Source organism: Anabrus simplex, chromosome 4 (assembly GCF_040414725.1).
Source record: "Anabrus simplex isolate iqAnaSimp1 chromosome 4, ASM4041472v1, whole genome shotgun sequence".
NCBI lineage: Eukaryota > Metazoa > Arthropoda > Insecta > Orthoptera > Tettigoniidae > Anabrus > Anabrus simplex.
Genome location: NC_090268.1, coordinates 46,548,787 through 46,571,227, shown reverse-complemented (window position 1 = coordinate 46,571,227; position 22,441 = coordinate 46,548,787). Strand labels below are relative to the sequence as shown.

General features: G+C 40.3%; 1 protein-coding gene across 1 annotated transcript in view; it reads right to left on the bottom strand.

Moving 5' to 3' along the window:
* The window catches only part of LOC136871603 (peroxiredoxin-6), a 149,665-nt gene that overhangs the window by 92,463 nt on the left and 34,761 nt on the right, over positions 1 to 22,441 (bottom strand). The window lies entirely within an intron of this gene.

Genomic DNA, 22,441 nt, shown 5'->3' with positions numbered 1-22,441 from the left:
AGTGGGACGTAAACACAATAACATTACTATTACATACATACCGGTACATGCAATTTCAATATAAACTGCAGGGCTGAATATTTAGACGATCGAGTGCTGGCTTTCTGGGCTCATGTCGACGGGTTCGATCCTGGCTCAGTCTAATGGTATTTGAATAATAATACGTCCTCAGCAACCGTGTTCAAGAATTGTAATATGACGCCATCTAGGTTGTATGTGCACCAATTTTGACGTTCCGTTTTACCACACCAGACGGCAGAGTAAGCTGAGTGTCTTTTGGGCGGCTGAGTTTAAATTAATTCTGTCGCGTAAACACTAAATGTGTCACCTGAGATCATATACATGCCGACATTGTACGACATGGAGTGTCAAATGGATTTTTTCCTCCCTTAAAATATTCGACTACATCTGCCGGGTACCCGCGACTTGAGTTCCAGTGCTTGGACAACTAAAATCTTCTTTTTTTTTTGCTAGCTGCTTTACGTCGCACCGACACAGATAGGTCTTACGGTGACGATGGGACAGGAAAGGGCCAGCATTTGCCTGGTGTGAAAATGGGAAACCACGGAAAACCATTTTCAGGGCTGCCGACAGTGGGGTTCGAACCTACTATCTCCCGAATACTGGATACTGGCCGCACATAAGCGACTGCAGCTATCGAGCTCGGTGAACAACTAAAATCAGGACAGGAAGAACCGGATCTGTAACTTGCAATTTTCACCCAAAGTCAACTGAGGACACAATATAATGTTGCTATGCAACGATAAAATGTCGGAAATTACGTGGGGTGGGGGTGTCTTCGTTTGCTTGGTCTCAGTTTCCTCAGGGTTTCTTTCATGATGTTCTGAATGTATTACGTAGTGCATATCATTTCATTTTTAAAGCATTTACTTACGAGATAATGTTTTTGTAGTTCTCTATCTAAAAATGAGAACTTAAAATTCTGCACTAATTGGAAGTTTTATTTCTTTCGTTTCTTAAAATTCAGAGAGAGCAATGCAATGACATAACAAGGAACGGTTGAAATATAAACAACGAGATCGTCAGCTCCAACAACGCACTGGACTTTGAACTCCTTGATCAGGTACAATATTAACTGGGTGAACTCCCAGTCGTTTACTTACATGTGAAAGAGCATAATTACTCCCGACAGGTACAATATTACAGGAGTCTCTGCTCCAGGATACAAGAGAGGCTAGCCTCCATACAATCTCAATTACACTCGGTAACTCCCAGCATGATCCCACTTCATAGAGTTCACACACCGGTTGCTCCATAGAGAGCTATCCATTACGAAGCTCCACAATTAGTTTAAGAACTGCTCCAAAAGAGAACCTAAACGTAGACACGGTTACCCGAAGAACCATACAGAATATACAGGGACATAATTACCCATACTACAAGGCCTTAACAGTAAAAAGGAAAGGTTACACAAAACAGGCAACAAACAAAAGGTAAGGAGGCGAAACACCAGCACGCCTCAACAAGAATTCGGGAAGACACGAGAACCTAAGTGGGCTTATGGCCCCATGATGCAGAGGCTAATCCTATAGTCAGACAGCTCAAAAGTTGAAGGGGAGAGATCCGAGGGTCACCACTCGTGCTCCCTTACATTACATGTTTTCCCAGTAGGGAATACAAATAAAGTCCGAAGACTGCGCAGAATGTCCTACATTTCAGCCTAAAAGAAAATATTTTTACATTAGATATTAAGAAAACTGCTGAAACAGTTCCCTCGAAGTATACGCTGGCACATTCAAACGTTTAGGTAAATTTTGCTATTACCTTTTAGCGCTGGATCTTCCTCAAACCGGCAGCACCCTGCCTCCTCCCCTCCCTAACCTCCGTCAAGTCCCACTCTCAATATCCGGAGCAAATCAGACAAGACGGCCCTAAAGTGCTCTCCTTAAATAGTTCCGTAGGGGAATGTTCCATATTAAATTAAAACACAGAGAACTGATAGGCTAAATTTCCATACACAACCCCGGGTTTGATTGGATAGACAACTAGCTTACAGACATATGATAGGCAGATTATATTAGAGAAGGAACCAGGTGAAGACATCTTTGGTGCAAAAAGAAACAAAAAACAATCATCAAAAAAGGATTTACCATCTACAACAACAAAAATATCTACAGCAATTAATTAGCGTTTAGTCCACCGGCTATCACTAGAAAATAAATGACAGAGCCATCTAAACATCGGAGAAGAAAGTTTTTAGAAGCTTTCGAAAAGTTCGTGTTCACTGACGTAGATAGCCATAGACAAGGCGCGCAATTTAAATATCATGGGAAGATGTACCCTTGGTACAATAATAATAAGAATAAAAACCCCTTTTTGTGCTAAATATTTTTGTTTTATCAATTGCCATTGGGCATGATTAGCTCAGTTTCTTAGCTGCTGGTTTCCCACCCATAAGGTTTAGGTTCGAATCCCAGTCAAAAATAACTGGGATAAGCAGAGGTTTTATTCATTGCCACTTTAACTTGGTTCAGGGGAGTGTAGGTCAGGATTAAGGCAACAGAAATGCCACCACATAAGTGTTGAAAGGTTAGTTGCTACTCGTATTTAAACCAATATTAATAATAATAATAATAATAATAATAATAATAATAATAATAATAATAATAATAATAATAATCTGTTATTTAAGGAAAGGAGGATTATCCGAAAAATACAGACTTCCGAGCAACTTAGAAATATACATCTACACCAAAAAGATATCAAGCGTAAACCGGAATTGTTGGGTAACTTTTTACTCTCACCTCTTCAAATTGCTTGCACCGAGCTCGATAGTTGTAGTCGCTTAAGTGCGGCCAGTATCCAGTATTCGGGAGATAGTGGGTTCAAACCCCACTGTCGGCAGCCCTGAAGATGGTTTTCCGTGGTTTCCCAACTTGCAAATTACTAGCTGAAGGAAACTTTTGTTATCCTACTTCAGAAGTCTGAAAACGATTCCTTCTTGGTTGTTGGAAATCAACAAGGATATTTTGGAGACTGGGTAAACAACGCATAGGGAATCTACCACCCGGGTGACTGCCCTAAATGCAGAACAGTGGTGATTGATTTAAAGTACGGAATCACAGAAACACACATTCAACTCTGAGCACCTTTCAAACACAAACTTAGACAGGCTCATCAAGAAGAAGTCCTAGCTCGACTGAAGCATGTCCAATCTGATGCATGGAAGAAAACACACTCCGAAAGGACGAAAACCTGGTGGGCCCGCAAGAAGACAAACAGTTGAGATTTCGTGGTCCTTAGTGGCCCTAACGATGGATAATAATAATAATAATAATAATAATAATAATAATAATAATAATAATAATAATAATAATAATAATAATAATAATCTATATATATAAAATAAGAGTTTTGTCTGTACATTGCTCAGAATTTGAAAAGAATGGTATTTCTGGATCGGTCATGTCCACAGTAATAAGAAAACGCATTTTTTTACTTTTCCGTAATGTCTGTCTGTCTGTCTGTCTGTCTGTCTGTCTGTCTGTCTGTCTGTCTGTCTGTCTGTCTGTCTGTCTGTCTGTCTGTCTGTCTGTCTGTCTGTCTGTCTGTCTGTCTGTCTGTCTATACACGCATCACGAGAAAACGGCTGAAGAGAATTTAATGAAAATCAGAATGTAAAGTCGGGTGATGAACCGCTACAATCTAGCCTATAAATTATTTTTAATCACGCTGAGTGAAATGGTAGTTTAGGGGAAGGCCTGAAATTTAATTCTCAAATATTTATGTTATTAGTGGTCGTGTCTTAATGAAAATCGCTAGACAAAGATGGGAAATAAGTCGCTACAATATAGGCTATACACGCTGAGAAAAATGGTAGTTTAGGGGTAGGCCTAAAATTTAATTATCAAATATTTATTTTATTAGTGGTCGTATCTTCACGAAAATTGGTATGCAAAGTCGGGGAATAGGTCGCTATAATCTAGGCTATCATTAATGTTATTCACACTGAGTGAAATGGTAGTTTGGGGGAGGGCCTGAAATGTAATCTCTCTCTCTCTCTCTCTCTCTCTCTCTCTCTCTCTCTCTATATATATATATATATATATATATATGTATACATATGTACATTGTTCAGAATTTGAAAAGAATGGTATTTATGTATCGGTCATGTCCACAGTAACAAGAAAATGCATTTTTTTTACTTTTCCGTAATTTCTGTCTGTCTGTATGTATGCATGTATACGCATCACGAGAAAACGGCTGAAGAGAATTTCATGAAAATCGGTATTAAAGTCGGGGGTTGGGCCACTACAATCTAAGCCATAAATTATTTTATTCACGCTGAGTGAAATGGTAGTTTAGGGGAAGGCCTAAAATTCAATTCTCAAATATTTATATTATTAGTGGACCTATCGATAAATATTACATAACTAAAGTTACATAGAATTAAATTTCCGATCATTTATGTCTTATATTTTTGCCGTACCGGCTACGATAACCGAGATATTAATGAATTTCAATTTTTGTTGCTAATTCCACATCAACGCCGAGCCACGAGAAGATGAGTGCACAGAATTGATCGAAAATCGGTATATAGAGTCGAGAGAGAAGAAGCTATAGTCTAAGCTATAAAGAATTTGACTGACCCTGGAGAAATTGTAGTTTACGGGTAGCACCTAAAATTTAATTTTTAAATACCCTACCTCTGCTATTGGTCCTATAGAAAAGTACTACATAACAATAGTTATAGAGAATACAATTTCCGATCATTTATGTTTTATGGTTCATGTTTGTGGGTTACTGTAGTCACGTCCTAGTTCGTGAACCATGGGCAACGGCTGAGTGGCCTAGTAAGTGGTCCTGAGAGTCGGGATACCAGTTGCTATGGAATGGGAGTGGGCATCTCGGACATATTCTGAGTCGTGGCCCTCCTTGTGCTCAGGCGGCTGGGACTATACAATTCACCGGTGGTCCATAACCCGTTAGAGGAGAGATCCTCACTTGGACTATGTGCAAGTAGGGCAGCATCCTGCTTCATGAATTTACCGAGCTCAGAACATTTTAAGCAAGCCTCGGACCTATGGGAGTAATGGAGTCCCACTCCCATTCGACAGGCGAGGGACTCCTTGGAAACAACTTGGCGAACGAAATGGAATTCGATGGGGAGCTATCAATATTAATGGGGCTTATGGAAGAAAGAAGGTAGAACTGGCTGAGTCAGCAAAGAGGATGCATCTGGATGTGCTAGGAGTAAGTGATATTCGGGTAAGGGGAGATAATGAGGAAGAGATAGGAGATTATAAAGTGTACTTGACGGGTGTTAGAAAGGGAAGGGCAGAGTCTGGGGTAGGGCTCTTTATCGGGAATACCATTGCACGCAACATAGTTTCTGTTAGGCACGTAAATGAGCGAATGATGTGGCTAGATTTGTCAGTTGCAGGAATAAGGACTAGAATTGTGTCCGTGTATTCACCATGTGAGGGTGCAGATGAGGATGAAGTGGACACGTTTTATGAAGCATTGAGTGACATCGTGGTCAGGGTCAACAGCAAGGATAGAATAGTGCTAATAGGCGATTTCAATGCGAGAGTTGGGAATAGAACTGAAGGATACGAAAGGGTGATTGGTAAATGTGGGGAAGATATGGAAGTTAATGGGAATGGGAAGCGTTTGCTGGACTTCTGTGCTAGTATGGGTTTAGCTGTTACGAATACATTCTTCAAGCATAAGGCTATTCACCGCTACACATGGGAGGCTAGGGATACCAGATCCATAATAGACGATATCCTAACATACTTTGAATTCAGGAAATCTGTTAGGAATGTACGAGTTTTTCGCGGATTTTTCGATGATACAGACAACTATCTGATCTGTAGTGAACTAAGTATCTCTAGGCCTAGGGTAGAGAAAGTGAAATCTGTCTGCAACCGAATAAGGGTAGAAAATTTCCAGGACGAGGAAATTAGACAGAAGTACATGGTTTTGATTAGTGAGAAGTTTCGAACAGTAGACAGTAAGCAGGCTCAGGATATAGAAAGTGAATGGGTGGCATACAGGGATGCTGTAGTAGAAACAGCAAGGGAATGCCTAGGAACAACTGTGTGTAAAGATGGAAAAGGCGAACATCTTGGTGGAATGATGAAGTGAGAGCAGCTTGTAAACGTAAAAAGAAGGCTTATCAGAAATGGCTCCAAACAAGAGATGAGGCAGACAGGGCTTTGTACGTAGATGAAAGAAACAGAGCGAAACAAATAGTTGTTGAATCCAAAAAGCAGTCATGGGAAGATTTTGGTAATAACCTGGAAAGGCTAGGTCAAGCAGCAGGAAAACCTTTCTGGACAGTAATAAAGAATCTTAGGAAGGGAGGGAAAAAGGAAATGAACAGTGTTTTGAGTAATTCAGGTGAACTCATAATAGATCCCAGGGAATCACTGGAGAGGTGGAGGGAATATTTTGAACATCTTCTCAATGTAAAAGGAAATCATCATGGTGGTGTTGCAAACAGCCAAGCTCATGGGGAGGAGGAAAATGATGTTGGTGAAATTATGCTTGAGGAAGTGGAAAGGATAGTAAATAAACTCCATTGTCATAAAGCAGCAGGAATAGATGAAATTAGACCTGAAATTGTGAAGTACAGTGGGAAGGCAGGGATGAAATGGCTTCATAGAGTAACAAAATTAGCGTGGAGTGTTGGTAAAGTACCTTCAGATTGGACAAAAGCAGTAATTGCACCTATCTATAAGCAAGGGAACAGGAAGGATTGCAACAACTATCGAGGTATCTCATTGATTAGTATACCAGGCAAAGTATTCACTGGCATCTTGGAAGGGAGGGTGCGATCAGTCGTTGAGAGGAAGTTGGATGAAAACCAGTGTGGTTTCAGACCACAGAGAGGCTGTCAGGATCAGATTTTCAGTATGCGCCAGGTAATTGAAAAATGCTACGAGAGGAATAAGCAGTTGTGTTTATGTTTCGTAGATCTAGAGAAAGCATATGACAGGGTACCAAGGGAAAAGATGTTCGCCATACGGGGGGACTATGGAATTAACGGTAGATTATTACAATCAATCAAAGGCATTTATGTTGACAATTGGGCTTCAGTGAGAATTGATGGTAGAATGAGTTCTTGGTTCAGGGTACTTACAGGGGTTAGACAGGGCTGCAATCTTTCACCTTTGCTGTTCGTAGTTTACATGGATCACCTGCTGAAAGGTATAAAATGGCAGGGAGGGATTCAGTTAGGTGGAAATGTAGTAAGCAGTTTGGCCTATGCTGACGATTTGGTCTTAATGGCAGACTGTGCCGATAGCCTGCAGTCTAATATCTTGGAACTTGAAAATAGGTGCAATGAGTATGGTATGAAAATTAGCCTCTCGAAGACTAAATTGATGTCAGTAGGTAAGAAATTCAACAGAATTGAATGTCAGATTGGTGATACAAAGCTAGAACAGGTCGATAATTTCAAGTATTTAGGTTGTGTGTTCTCCCAGGATGGTAATATAGTAAGTGAGATTGAATCAAGGTGTAGTAAAGCTAATGCAGTGAGCTCGCAGTTGCGATCAGCAGTATTCTGCAAGAAGGAAGTCAGCTCCCAGACGAAACTATCTTTACATCGGTCTGTTTTCAGACCAACTTTGCTTTATGGGAGCGAAAGCTGGGTGGACTCAGGATATCTTATTCATAAGTTAGAAGTAACAGACATGAAAGTAGCAAGAATGATTGCTGGTACAAACAGGTGGGAACAATGGCAGGAGGGTACTCGGAATGAGGAGATAAAGGCTAATTTAGGAATGAACTCGATGGATGAAGCTGTACGCATAAACCGGCTTCGGTGGTGGGATCATGTGAGACGAATGGAGGAGGATAGGTTACCTAGGAGAATAATGGACTTTGTTATGGAGGGTAAGAGAAGTAGAGGGAGACCAAGACGACGATGGTTAGACTCGGTTTCTAACGATTTAAATATAAGAGGTATAGAACTAAATGAGGCCACAACACTAGTTGCAAATCGAGGATTGTGGCGACGTTTAGTAAATTCTCAGAGGCTTGCAGACTGAACGCTGAAAGGCATAACAGTCTATAATGATAATGTATGTATGTATGTATGTATGTATGTATGCATGTATGTATGTATGTATGTATGTATGTTTTATTCAGTTTTATCGTACCGACTATGATAAGAGTAGTAGGCTATATCAGAGTCGTCGATAAAAACTAAATGTGAAGGCCTAAAATATCGAAAGCACATAACCTTAAACAACAATAGCATTACATTGACCATTGTTTGTTGTGATGTTCTTCGTTTCTTATGGTGCCGCTCAACTCCGATAGATGGGACTACTGTTGCGTACCGAGTACAACAGCCTGACTGAATATTGGCGGAAAATAGCTGGGAAGTTAGGAAACTTTTTTCTTTAGCATGACATTCCTCTGGTTCATACATTGTCTGATACTACTGGCACTTAACACACCGGTTAATCATAGTATTCCAGCTATTCGATCCCTACTCCGACGCGGTGTTTTGAATGAGCAGTGTGCACATTTGGCAGAGGCTCACTTAGTAATAGTAGTATGACCTGGTCTAGAATTACAATTTAGGCCTATTCCAAATTATAGCACTACAATTCACTAAATAATTCAAAATTCAACCCTGAAAAGAGCAGTTTCTTAAGAAGAATGCCTTTCTCTTCACTTTTATTAAATTCTACATTCATTTTATTCCAAATTAGCAGTGAAGAGGGGTTTTCTCTTCTGGCTTGGAGAAAAAATTTACCTCCAAGTCAGATTTTTCCGCTGCCAGAGTAGTGAAATGAGATTTTCCGACTCATCGGGTACTCCTAGAAAACAGATTAGTTAAAGGACATAGATTTGTACTGGGACTCTTCACTATTCGACACCCAACCCCCATCCCCACCCCCCCCCCCCCCCCCCCGACCCCGCCGAAAAAAAGACGAAGAGTTTTCACGGATCACGGCTGTCTGCGGCTTGGTCTTTCCAGCTCTGGAACTTTGGACTGTTAGATCGGCAGCGTAGTAATGTTCGTTAAAAGTGAGAAAATGCGTGGTTTTTCATTTGATCGAGTATTTCATATTGCTTTTAATCGCGTCATTTCTACTGACGTCATTGTAATGACCTATGTTCATTTCACTTGGGAAAACCACTATGACAGTCTTTCTAAGGATGTAAACAAAGGTGGCGAGTGAGTGTCTGGCATTATAATGACAATTCCCCAACCTGATTGTGATTGATGGTAGACAAGCGGGCCTACCATTACAATGAAAATTCCCTAACCCAGTCTTCAAATGAGAAAATACTTTTAGTGACTTCCGCGTCGCGTTTCTAGGGTAACGTTAAGAGCTATGCAATTTAATACAATCTTGCTCACAACGTGTACACTACCTAACCTAGAATTCTGTATACAATGTAGAATTCCGTAGCGAAGCACGGGCACATCAGCTAATAATAATAATAATAATAATAATAATAATAATAATAATAATAATAATAATAATAATAATAATAATAATAATAATAATAATACTTGTACTGGGCGGTACACCCCTACGCCGCACTTTTAAATCTTACGGCAATAAATCCTCCTCTACAGGAGAAACTCTGAACTTAAAAAACTGGACCAATTCATAAATTTTCTCAGAAGATGTCACTACAGTATTTTTTTTATATAGTGAAGTTTCTTGAACTGTGTACATTTCTACTTGTTTTGTTTTCCGTTCTGCAAGAACTGTGGACATTCTCTCATAGAGGTCTCTGCTAAAAACTATGATCATGCACCCTGGTGCGAAGTTAAGGAACTCTCTTTAAAGAAATTTTGTATGCCTAAGTTTGTTCTTAACTAAATTTCGTTCATTCATTTTTGGGTTGGCAATCTTTATCCTGTCTTTCCGCTAGTTTTGATTTTAACCAATCAAGAATTTCTCTAATTAATTTCCTACCAATCACAGGTTTCTTCTTCGATTTGGTGCGTAACTTTAAGCGACCCAATAAAATTAAGTGGGTGTGGCTGTTTTATTCATGAAAGGTCTCGAACTTTCCCCGAGGGTATAAAATCTGCTGATTTTCACGTCTCCTGGCCACTCGATCAACATCTAAGTGTGTGGACGTAAAGCAGGAGGCGGGAAGCGCCTCTTTCATCAGGCAGCAGGTCTTCAGTAAGGTAATGGACGTTTAACATCTTTATTTCTTGCTAGCTAAGCAGTTTGACCCGCGGGAAAGGTCCGAAACTTTACAATGTAACCTAATTTCCTAAATATGTAAATTTCTGCCGGCTTAAGTAAAAACTTAATTCAATTTGTAACTGTAATTCGGGGATAAAGAGTGATTTACCCTCTCGAGCTCCCCTTCATATTGATTTGAGGTGACTACGTTTTGTAACTGGTTTTCTTCCTTTCTGTAATATCTTAAAATGTTCTTATACGAGTCACCTCCATAGTTTGGGAATAGCCCCTGTTTCTTCGGCCTAGTGCCTTTTAGGTTTTAAGAATGCATATTTAGGAGTGCAAGTACACGCCTCCATTCAACTTGGTGTTGCGGGCCATTTGCTTAACCTGTTCTTTTTCTGTTAAGGCCCAGTAGGTTGGGTACGAGATACCCCCATTTCATTCGTGTAAGTTGTGCCTTGATGGCAAGTCATTGTAAAGTCTGACATTGTCTTGAATAGGCCTGAAAAACTGAGAGCGTATCAGCTCTTTTCTAGTGTTGTAAGAATGCCTCTGGGAGGCGTGACATTGTAATGTGGGAGCAAGTGCGCCATGTTATCAGGGGTTTTCTGCCCTTGAACTAATTTGGGCGTTGAGCCAGGAGCTCGGAATTGTAAACTAGGGGCTCGTAGCCCAAGAGTGTTAAGATTTTTTTGGATCCTTCTAACTTTTGCTTTTAGATTGCTATGTATTTGTAATTTCCCTAGCGAAAAGCTGTTAGATTTTGTTGTTATTGATTGTTAAAAAAACAGGAAAATATAACCTTGTTAAAGTTTTAAATTAACTTTGATTTGGTAGGTAGACCCATTCCCCCCCGGCACCTTCATTCACCTCTGCTGATCCACAACCCATGGTAATAATAATAATAATAATAATAATAATAATAATAATAATAATAATGTCCGCTTCTGTGGTGTAGAGGTTAGTGTGATTAGCTACCACCCCCGGAGGCCCGGCCTCGATTCACGTCTCTGGCACGAAATTTTAAAGCGGTATGAGGGCTGGAATGGTGTCCACTCAGCCTCATGAGGTCAACTGAGGAGAGGGCGTTCGATTCCGTCCTCGGCCATCTTCGAAGTGGTATTCCGTGGTTTCCCACTTCTCCTCCAGGCAAGTGCCAGGATTGTCCCTAACTTAAGACCAGTCCGGCCCCGCGAAATAGGGGGCAATGCGTCCGCCTCTCAGCCGGCGGCCCGGGTTCGATTTCCGGCCGGGTCAGGGGTTAATTGTAAATGATTAATATCCCTGACCTGGGGACTGGGTATCTGTGTCGTCCTTAATGTTCCTTTCCTCACATTGAACACTTTACACTTCCGCCATTTCCACATACACGCAGGCTCTCAACATATGGTGCAAAGTAGGGGCAAAAGAACTTCTTAGGTCGACGCCCCGAATAAATAGCAATTTTTTAAAACTTTAGGCCACGGCCGCCTCCTTCCTCTTCCTTGTCTATCCTTTTCAATCGCCCTAAAAGGACCCTGTTCAGCGAAGCAGGTGAGGCCGCCTGGTCGATGTACTGGTCCTTCTCCCCAGTTATATCCCCGACCCAAAGTCTCACGCTCCAGAACACTACACTCGCTGAGTCCGAGGGAAAAACCAATCCTGGATGGTAAATGGATTAATAATAATAATAATAATAATAATAATAATAATAATAATAATAATAATAATAATAATAATAATCTGATCCTTCTTATCACGATTTATACGGTACGAGCCGTTTGATGTGGAATTTCTTTTTCTTTTACAATATGTTTTACGTAGGACCGACACAGATAGTTCTTATGGCGACGAAGGGATAGGAAAGGCCTAGGAGTGGGAAGTAAGCGGCTGTGGCCTCAATTAAGGTACAGCCCCAGCCTGGTATGAAAATGGGAAAATCACGGAAAACCATCTTCAGGGCTGCCGACAGTGGGGTTCGAATGCACTATCTCCCGGATGCAAGCTCCCAGCTGCGCGCCCCTCACCGCATGACCAATTCGCCGGGTGATGTGGAATTTCTGAAACGTTTATCGACCGTAGCTAATTTCCAGAGAGAAAGGAAAAATAGCAGCTAATGAAGCCTCTTTATCAGTCAGTAATGCTCGACTTGCATTATCAATGCCAACAAACAGTAGCATTGAAAGACTTTGAACTCATTACACACGCATTGCTTTTTATACGACAATACTGCCCTTGAAATCTTACTGAGATATCAGTAGACTCGAGATTGGCAAGTCGGAAGTAAGGCAGTGAAGCTCTGCAAATGGATGCCAGTCTTATAGTAAATGAAATATGATGCCAGCCCATTACAAAACGAACAGATGTTTGTATATCGTATAGTAGAAGAGCTACGCAGTTATTTCTCCACACCGCCGATCAATGAAACACCAGTGATACATTATTCACGCTGCTCGTAATATGCCAGCTAGGTACGCGAGTTTCAAAATAACACTGTGTGGATAATCTTACGCTCTTACAAATCTCTTTAGAGAATTTTACTCGAACTCTCCCCGCCCCACCCCTTCAACCTTATACCGGCGGTAATTACTGATTTAAGGGGCAAAGCAATGGAATTATCATCCTTTCTTAACGCTAATGAATGGGGCGTTAGAGGCGTGCTGGGTTCACCACGATCTGGGTTTGGTTTCTCATCTGAGACCTCCACTTCCGTACAGGCGCATAGTCCTGGGTTCCACTCGGTGTATACACTACAAGTATCAGGTTAATTCCTGGGCGTCAATGCCGAGGTTAGATTAGTACTTGTAACACATTATAATTCATACTGTGTTTATGTCTTCAAATAATATGGAAATAAATAAATAAATAAATAAATAAATAAATAAATAAATAAATAAATAAATAACTAAATAAATAAATAAATAAATAAATAAATAAATAAATAAACAAATTAAATCTTAAAACATGTATTTTATTGCACTTTGTCAGTCGAGAGAGAACAAATATATAAATAAATTTTCGAAGTTCTAATGTAATTTCAACAATTCATCTCTAAAATATTTACATATTCTTAAGACGAAAGACCAAAAAGAAATTAAATATCGGCTGCATCTAACCCTTCTCCGCCTTTCTAATACAATAATAATAATAATAATAATAATAATAATAATAATAAACAGAAGAAGAAACTGTCTCGGTGGGTCAACAGTGGTAGAGAGTTCACAGTTCGATTCCGGTTGAACGAGTCTATTACTGGAAGATGGTAAAGGAATCTTGGCTCTCGATGTCATTGATACTGGGATGTAAAATATCACTGGAAACGCCTTCAGTGTATACCCGACAAAATTAAATTAACTCTTCCACCTTTGTTGTTCACATGGATCATTTAGCCGGGACGGATTTAGTTAGATGGAAGTATAGTGAGCAATTTCGCCTATGTCGATTACTTGGTCTTAATGGCAGACTGCGCTGAAAGCCTGAAATTTATTATCTTGAAAATAGATCCAGTGAGGACGGTGTGAAAATTATCATTTTCGAGACTGAAGTGGCTTCAGTAGGGAAGAAACTTAACAGAAATGATTGTTAGGTAGGGAATACAAAACTGCAACAGGTAGATCATTTCAAGTATTCATAGAATGTGCATTCTCTCAAGATGAGAGTATAGTAAGTGCCCTGGCATCAGGGTGCAGTAAGACTAATGCAGTGAGCCTGCAGTTGTGATCAGCGGTATTCTGCAAGTCAGCTCCAGATACGATCTTTACACCGTTCAGTTTTCAGACCGACTTTTCTGTACAGGAGTGAAAGCTGTGTGGACTCAGGATATGACATCCCCCTGTGGGTGGGGGCGGTAGAATAACACCCACGGTAACCCCTGCCTGTCGTAAGAGGCGTCTAATAGGGGCCTCAGGGGCTCTGAACTTTGGAGCGTGGGTTGGCGACCACGGGGCCCTTAGCTAAGTCGTAGCATTGATTCCACTTACTTGTGCCAGGCTCCTCACTTTCATCTATCCTATCCGACCTCCCTGGGTCAACTTTTGTTCTTTTCAGACCCCGACGGTATTACGTACGGAGGCCTAGGGAGTCTTTCATTTTCACGCCCTTCGTGGCCCTTATCTTCCTTTGGCCGATACCTTCATTATTCGAAGTGTTGGACCCCTTCCAATTTTGCTCTGTGATTAGTGTTATATAGAGGATGGTTACCTAGTTGTACTTCCTCTTAAGACAATAATCACCACCACCACCATCAGGATATGAAATTAGTGAAAATAATCGCTGGTACAAACAGGCTGCAGGAGAGTATTCGGAATGCAGAAATAAATGATAAATTAGGAATGAACTCGATGGCTGAAGCGGTACGCAAAAACCGCCTTCGGCGGTGAGGGGAATGGAGGAGCATAGGTGGTTACCGGATGTTTGCGGTAAGGAGATTTACGGTCAGCGCCGGCCCCGTGGTGTAGGGGTAGCGTGCCTGCCTCTTACCTGGAGGCCCCGGGTTTTATTCCCGGAAAGGTCAGGGATTTTACATGGATATGAGGGCTGGTTCCAGGTCCACTCAGCCTACGTGATTAGAATTGAGGAGCTATCGGACGGTGAGATAGCGGCCCCGGTCTAGAACGCCAAGAATAACGGCCGAAGGGGTTTGTCGTGCTAACCACACGACACCTCGTAATCTGCAGGCCTTCGAGCTGAACAGCGGTCGCTTGGTAGGCCAAGGCTCTTCAAGGGCTGTAGTGCCATAGGGTTAGGTTAGGTTAGATTTGCGGTCACCGGACATTTGCGGTCACTGAGATATACTTGTGGCCACTCACAGAAATTCCCCAGCAGTTACAAGAGGGGGTGGGTCACATTAGCTTCCCACTAACCTGCCTGGGCTCCTGCTCACTAGTTTCGAGAACAACATTCTTCTCTTGCGCGCATCATTTAGAGAAACAATTGACACATCGTTGAAACACGTTTAATAATAGGGCACTTTTTGCTTTTCACCTGCGATAAAAAATACGAAAATAAAATTACACTTTCCAAACCTACTTGACCTAATGTGAAATGAATAGAGGAAAATGATGGGGTTATTCGATTTTCATATTTCATAAACAATCTCTAAACTCAAGCACACACAATATTTTGGTTTACTAGAGTGATGACCGCACTTTTTCGGAGACAGATACTTCTCGCACCTCGGCCGACACAACCCGGGCACAAACATATCTCAGAGACCGCAAATGTCTGTGAACTTGTGGTGACCGCAAATTTCCGTGATCGCAAATGTCCGGACACCACATAGGTTACACAGGAGAATAACGGACTCGGTTATAGAGGGTAAGAAAAGTAGAGAGAGACCGAGGCGACTCTGGTTAGAGTCAGTTCCTAATTATTTAAAAGTAAGAGTTTGGGAAGTAAACGAGACCGCAGAAATAGTTATTGTATGAACCACGTGCCTCCTCTGTGGTGTAGTGGTTAGTGTGATTAGCTGCCACCCCCGGAGGCCCGGGTTCGATTCCCGGCTCTGCCACGAAATTTGAAAAGTGGTACGAGGACTGGAACGGGGTCCACTCAGTCTCGGGAGGTCAACTGAGTAGAGGTGGGTTCGATTCCCACCTCAGCAATCCTCGAAGTGGTTTTCCGTGGTTTCCCACTTTTCCTCCAAGCAAATGCCGGGATGGCTTCTAATTTAAGGCCACGGCCGCTTCCTTCCCTTTTCCTTGTCTATCCCTTCCAATCTTCCCATCCCCCCGCAAGGTCCCTGTTCAGCATAGCAGGTGAGGCTGCCTGGGCGAGGTACTGGTCATCCTCCCCAATTGTATCCCCCGACCCGATGTCTCACGCTCCAGGACACTGCCCTTGAGGCGGTAGAGGTGGGATCCCTCGCTGAGTCCGTGGGAAAAGCCAACCCTGGAGGGTAATCAGATTAAGAAAAGAAGAAAGAAAGAAAGAAAGAAAGAAAGAAAGAAAGAAAGAAAGAAAGAAAGAAAGAAATACACTGATAAAAATAGAAATTCGGTCACATCTCAGATGTTCCTAACTGCGCTGTACGAACGCATAGTGGGATCTAGACCGGACTATTATGGCAGTAACCTGTCCTCTTTATTTAACAGAGGACTTCGCTGTAGAGATGGGAGTTACATATGGTAACATGATACTGTATTCCAATCCATAACAGTAACCTGTTCCTCCGGAGACCCTAGCACAAAAGTTACTGTCTCAGCGAAACAAAGGTAAGGGTAGGGAGTTTCTGATTGGCTAACGGGTATTAGGAAGCATAGCAGCTCGCTTTAAGCGTGCACTCCTGCGCAGGCGCGAGCGATTCTTTTGTAACAGTTTAGTGGCAGTACTGATATTCCTATCCTGTTACTTGCTGGTCGGTTACAGATATTCTTCAGTTATTCGAAGTGCTTTGTATTAGGGTTACTTGTAGTAATACATACAGTAGCGTAGTTCCTCGGAACAGTTACGCGTGGTCTTCCTACCTTGCGTCTCGAGTTTCACTCCGTGTTCTGGACAATGAGCGAGTGGATGTGTATTACATGCGATACGATTTATGTGGACAAAAACTCAATTACAGGAAAACGGTTTCTAGAAACGCGTTGAAATATGGTACCCAATAATATTAATTGTACCGGGTGGTACACCTCAACGCCGCGCATTGAAAATAAGCGCCCTTATAAACTCCTCTATCCATCAAAGGTGAAAATGATAACGCAACAAGTTGGAACTTTAATCAGAAGATGTCACCTCTGAAAAATTAAGGAATTGTGTTATTGTGAAGTTTCCTAAACTGACTGAATTTCTCCTTGTTTTGTTTGCTATACATCAAGAAGTTTGGACATTTTTCCAAAGATGACACTACCAAAAAACTCTGATCATGCACTCTGGTGCAAGGTGAAAGAACTTATGACTTAAAGAAGTTCTGTATTTCTAGGTTGTCCATAACTGAAACTATGTTCATTTATTTTTGGGTTGGCAACACTATCTTTTCTTTCCGCCAGTTTTGAATTAAGCCAATCAGGAATTTCTGTAATTAATTTTCAACCTATCACAGGCTTCTTGTCCGATTCTGAGTATAACTTTGTATTAACCAATAAAAATTAAGAGGGTGTGTCCTGATTAGTCCTGAATGCTCTCGAACCTTCCCTGAGGGTATATAAACTGCGGCTTTTCACGTTCCCTTGTCTTTTGATCATCGTCTTTCTGTGTGTTTGTTAAGGCAGGAGGCGGGGCCGCCTCTTCGGTCAGCAGAACATCTATAAGGTAATGGCCACATAAATTCATTCTTTCTTGCTACCTCCACAGCTTAATTCGAGGGGAAGGTCCGAATCTTTAACTATGTAACCTACTTTTCTAAAATGTAACTTTTCTTTCGGCTGATGTGAAAACTTCATTAAATCTTTAATTGTAAATCGGGGATAGGGAGTGAGTTACCCTCTCGAGCTCCCCTTCAGCTTGGTTTGAGATAGCTACGTTTTCGCAACCTTTCATATCTGTAAAGTTTTAAAGTTGTTTCCAACCGAGCCACCTCAGTAGTATGGGAATAGCCCCAGTTTCATCGGCCAAGAGCCCTGTAGGATTTTATATTTCATTGTCTGGAGTGCAGGGTACGCCTTCATTCAGTTTGTGTTCGGGCCGTTTATTTAACCTGCTCTTTTTTTGCAAAGGCCCTGTAGGTTGGGAACTAGATATCCCCTGTATTAAGCAATTTCCATTTGTAATTCGTGCCTTGTGAGGCCAGAGATTGTAATAGTTTGATGTAATATTGCCTTGAGCGGGCTGTAAAAAACTGAGAGCCTGTTAGCTCTTTTCAAGTTTTGGTAATAATAACGAGTGCCTAAGGCTAGATATTGTATTTTGGGAGCAAGTGCTCTTGAATTAGGGGATTTCTGCCCTTGAGTAAATGATTCCTTGTTTGAATTAAAGTTGTAAACTGGATCCGGTATCTCTGGAATTGTAACCAAAGGGCTTGTAGCCTAGAATTGTCAAGGTCTGAATTTTGAATTTTTCAATTTATGAAATTGTCTTTGTACCTCATGTTTCATTGTTATGAAAAATTGTTAAGTTTGAAGTTCGAGAAGAAATATAACCTTTAGTTTCAAATTAATTTTGATATTGTAGATAGACCCATTCACCCCGGCACCTTCTTTAACCTCTTTCTGCTCCACAGGTACCCCAGTAATAATAATAATAATAATAATAATAATAATAATAATAATAATAATAATAATAATAAATTTTAAAAATCTACCAGTTCATGTACAGTAATTCTGATAATGTAAATGGTACTCAAATATCAGGTTCTGAAAAGCTGTCGCAAGTCCCATCATGTGATTCTGTGCGTCCTGAAAATTCGGCACCGACTGCATCCTGTGAGGTAGTGCATCAAAAGCTGCTATCATCATTTTTACCTGTACAAACGAGAAGGAGTGATATACAGAAGAAGAAGAAGAAGACACTGGACAAACCACTTACACTGTTGTTTACGACATATCCACAACCTTCTGTATATGACGAAAGACGATTTTGTAGCCTTTTATGCTGGATTTACAGAGCGATTAGGCTGCACGGTTTGTGTTGCGGAGCTGTTGGCTTATATTCGGGAGATGGTGAATTCGAACCCCACTGTCGGCAGTCCTCAAGAAGGTTTTCGGTGGTTTCCCATTTTACATCAAGCAAATGCTGGGACTGTTCCTCAGATAAGGCCGCTGTTGCTTCCGTCCTAGTCCTCTCCTATCCTATCTCATTGTCACCGTAAGATCAGCCTGTGTTGGTGCGACGTAAAGAAACAAATAACAAAAAAGTACTGGTTTAAACTCTGCTTACGTCTTGCCTGATAGGGGCTATTTCCTCAAGAACCATTCCGGCGGCATCTGAAGTGTATATGACACTCGTTCATCAACATGTTTTATTTAGTCTGGTCCTAGTGTTTGTTTAACTACGGATCCTTAGACATCTACGAATGCACATAACTACCTGGCAGGCACGGCGCTTCTTATAAATGGTTTCGAAGTATTGGTTCTTGGAATGTATATGAATCATTCCAAACATTTTTCTATAGATCATTCCACGTTAGGAATAGTTAAGAAAGTGAGTGACGAGCTGGCGAAAGGGACAGTGGGAGAGAAGAAAGTGAGATGAAGATATAGTATTGCTATTTATAAGTACTTACTTACAAGAGACAACAGGTATAAGGAATGTTCTTTCGAAATATTGACCTGCAACTTGTATTATGTTACTTTTATATCCTGATACTACAGTGTAACGGATACACAGGACCATAATACTGGAAAGTAATCATTTTTCTCATCCCTACTCTGCTGTCATCCCGATGTGTCAGTGTCAGTTGAATCGTACGAGTGCCTAAATTCAAAGTGTGTGTGAAGGTTGGTCTACGTGGAGTGGAGGTTTTACAAGTCGTGGATGAGAGTTTGGACCGAGATAGGCAACGGGGCAGTTATCGTCAAATGGACCACTGGTGTTCTTACACTGCTTCGCGAAAGCTACCCTCAGACGTACGTTTCCAGAATGCTAGAGGTTGTTCAGGATACGATTTGGTATCTGTGGAAACTTTTCCAGGAGACTGGAAGTGTTTCCAGGCATTCTGGCACGGGCCACCAAAGGAAACGAGCTACAGGAAAATATCCTTTTTAGTGTCTATACGCTCCCCAGAAACGCCAAGTTACGTCATAAGCGCTGCAGGTGGATTTATAACAGTCTTCTGGAGTACGAATTGCTGACGAAACAGTCAGAAACCAAGACCGACTCCAATCCTTGGACCATAATATTTAAAAAAACATGGCGGCCGAAGTAGCCGCACTGCTGGTATTGGCTAACATGAAAATATCACGTACATATTATATAAACGGCGGTAATTTATTTATTTATTTATTTATTTATTTATTTATTTATTTATTTATTTATTTATTTATTTATTTATTTATTTATTTATTTATTTATTGTTCAACAGGCATTTCTGCCCACTTACAGAACATTCCCATTTCTTATTTTATAAATAATTTACAATAAAAATTAAAATATAAACCTAATATTATACTTATGAACTATGAACAGTGGTAAGTGTCTGTTTCAACTTATTGTTTTAATTTCTCCTAAAATATACATTATTAATCTAGTAATTAGTAATTAGTAATCTAAGGACTACATTATTCATGGTACACAATAATGCTACTCTATTTACTTTATGTCTTCTCTCTCTGCGAGTTCCCTTCTGACTGACCTTAACCAGATACTCTCGTCGTGAAATATGTCCACGTTTGGCATTTTATTAATTGACTGACATATTCTGTTTAATGGTTAATTCATATGGTGATTTGTGTTTGACTTTTTAACAAAGAAAGTTAAATTATTTCTATTGCTTCCAAACGGTGCATACAGATTTATTTGGTGGAGTAACTCTCGGTTATCTGTTTTACATTTGAGAATTCTATGTAGGTATTTTACACACGTTAATGTTCTCCTCGTATACAACCTTTCTATCCCAAAATTTGTTATTAAGTCGCTATAAGCCACATATTTTGCACTAGTTTTAGAGATACAGAAATACAGATATCTTAGAAATTTAGCTTGAACATTTTCTATTTCTTTTATACTTTTAATATATGATGGATTCCAGACTATAGAGGCCTAATCTATTACTGTTCTAACTAATGAATTGTATACCTGTATTATCGCTTTGATATTTTTGAATTTGTTTGTGTTTCTCAGAAATCCTAGGTTCCTGTAGGCCTTATTTACGACGTTATTTATGTGTATATTGAACTGAAGTTTACTATTAAATATCACTCCTAAATCCTTCTTTTCTTCGACTTGTTTTAGGCTGATACCGTTCATTTCATAAGAATGGATTTTTGGTTGTCTTTTTCTAGTAAAGATCATTGATTCACATTTCTTAACATTGAATTGAAAGGAATTGTGTTTTCCCCATTCAACCAGTGCTGTGAGGTCTTGTAATTTTTCGTTATCTTTGTTTGAACTAATCTGCCTGTAAATTTTCATGATACATGTAACATCATAGGGAAAACCACTTTTTCACGTATGAAAAAACTTCGCCAACAAGTACGCACCACATATAATCAACTAGAATGACATATACTCTACTAGAAAAGATAATAACAAGCTGATTATTTATAAATTTCAATTAATCAAATAACGTTTTCTCATAGATTTCACCTCGCTGGATAGAGGAAAATACATGATAAAACTGGTAAAAATGATATTTATAGAATCACTTAGAATGTTTAAAAATAAATTAAGGTGCGAAATTCCTCAATTTATTAGGTCTTATGAGAACTATGAAACAAAATTTGTTACCTTAGTTTTGATGTGGTGGACAATTTCTTATGCTCAGCACCCAATGAAAGGGAAGTACAGTACGCCCGAAATAATGATGTAATTGACTTTACGTCCCACAAACTACCTTTTTATGCTATTGGGAGACGTCGAAGTGCCGGAATTTAGTCCCGTGGGAGTTTTTTACGTGCCAGCAAATCTACCGACACGAGGATGACGTATTTGAGCACCTTCACATACCACCGGACTGAGCCAGGATCGAACCTGCAACTTTGGGTCAGAAGGCCAGCACCTTAACCCTCTGAACCACTCAGCCCAGGTACACCCGAAATGATTATGTTAAGCCAATGAACGGCCCTGGTAATGCTAACATAATGTTGACATATGGCACAGCAGCACTTCATACAATGATGGAAACCTTAGTAATGAAACGTTCAGACACTAAAGATATAGGTAATAGGTTTTTACCCATTAAAGAACATGAGTGCAAAAAATCTATTGACTCTAAACATTGGTATTTAACCACATGGACGAGCTTCAGCTCGGTGTAGTCTGCTTGATAACAGATGACCACAGCATGAATTGAAAGGTGTTGGTAGTTTAAACCCTGCGTTATAAACCCAGTTAATCCCTCCAAGTCACTATTTCTTCTGTGTAACAGTGCACAGGTTGCTTCATCTGTCACACTTATAATTTTCGTTCTGCTCCAGATCCAGAGAAACATTTCCGCAGGCAAGCACAGATTATTGTAAAATACACTTGTATCTAAATCACTCGACACTTTGAAGCACAAAGACACTGATGGAATATAACAATATCAATTATATTCTATCTAAATTAATATTTTTCGAGGAAGACGAATAGGTTTACCGTGTGGAAATATAGAAAAGTGTTCCCTAACCTCAGACTTATTCTCAAAATGATGTACGCACACTACAGTTTTCTCATCGACTTCAATATAATCACGATGTATATTCCTAATCCATTTCTCTCTTAAATGTTTTATTCCGTAGAAAACTTAAGAA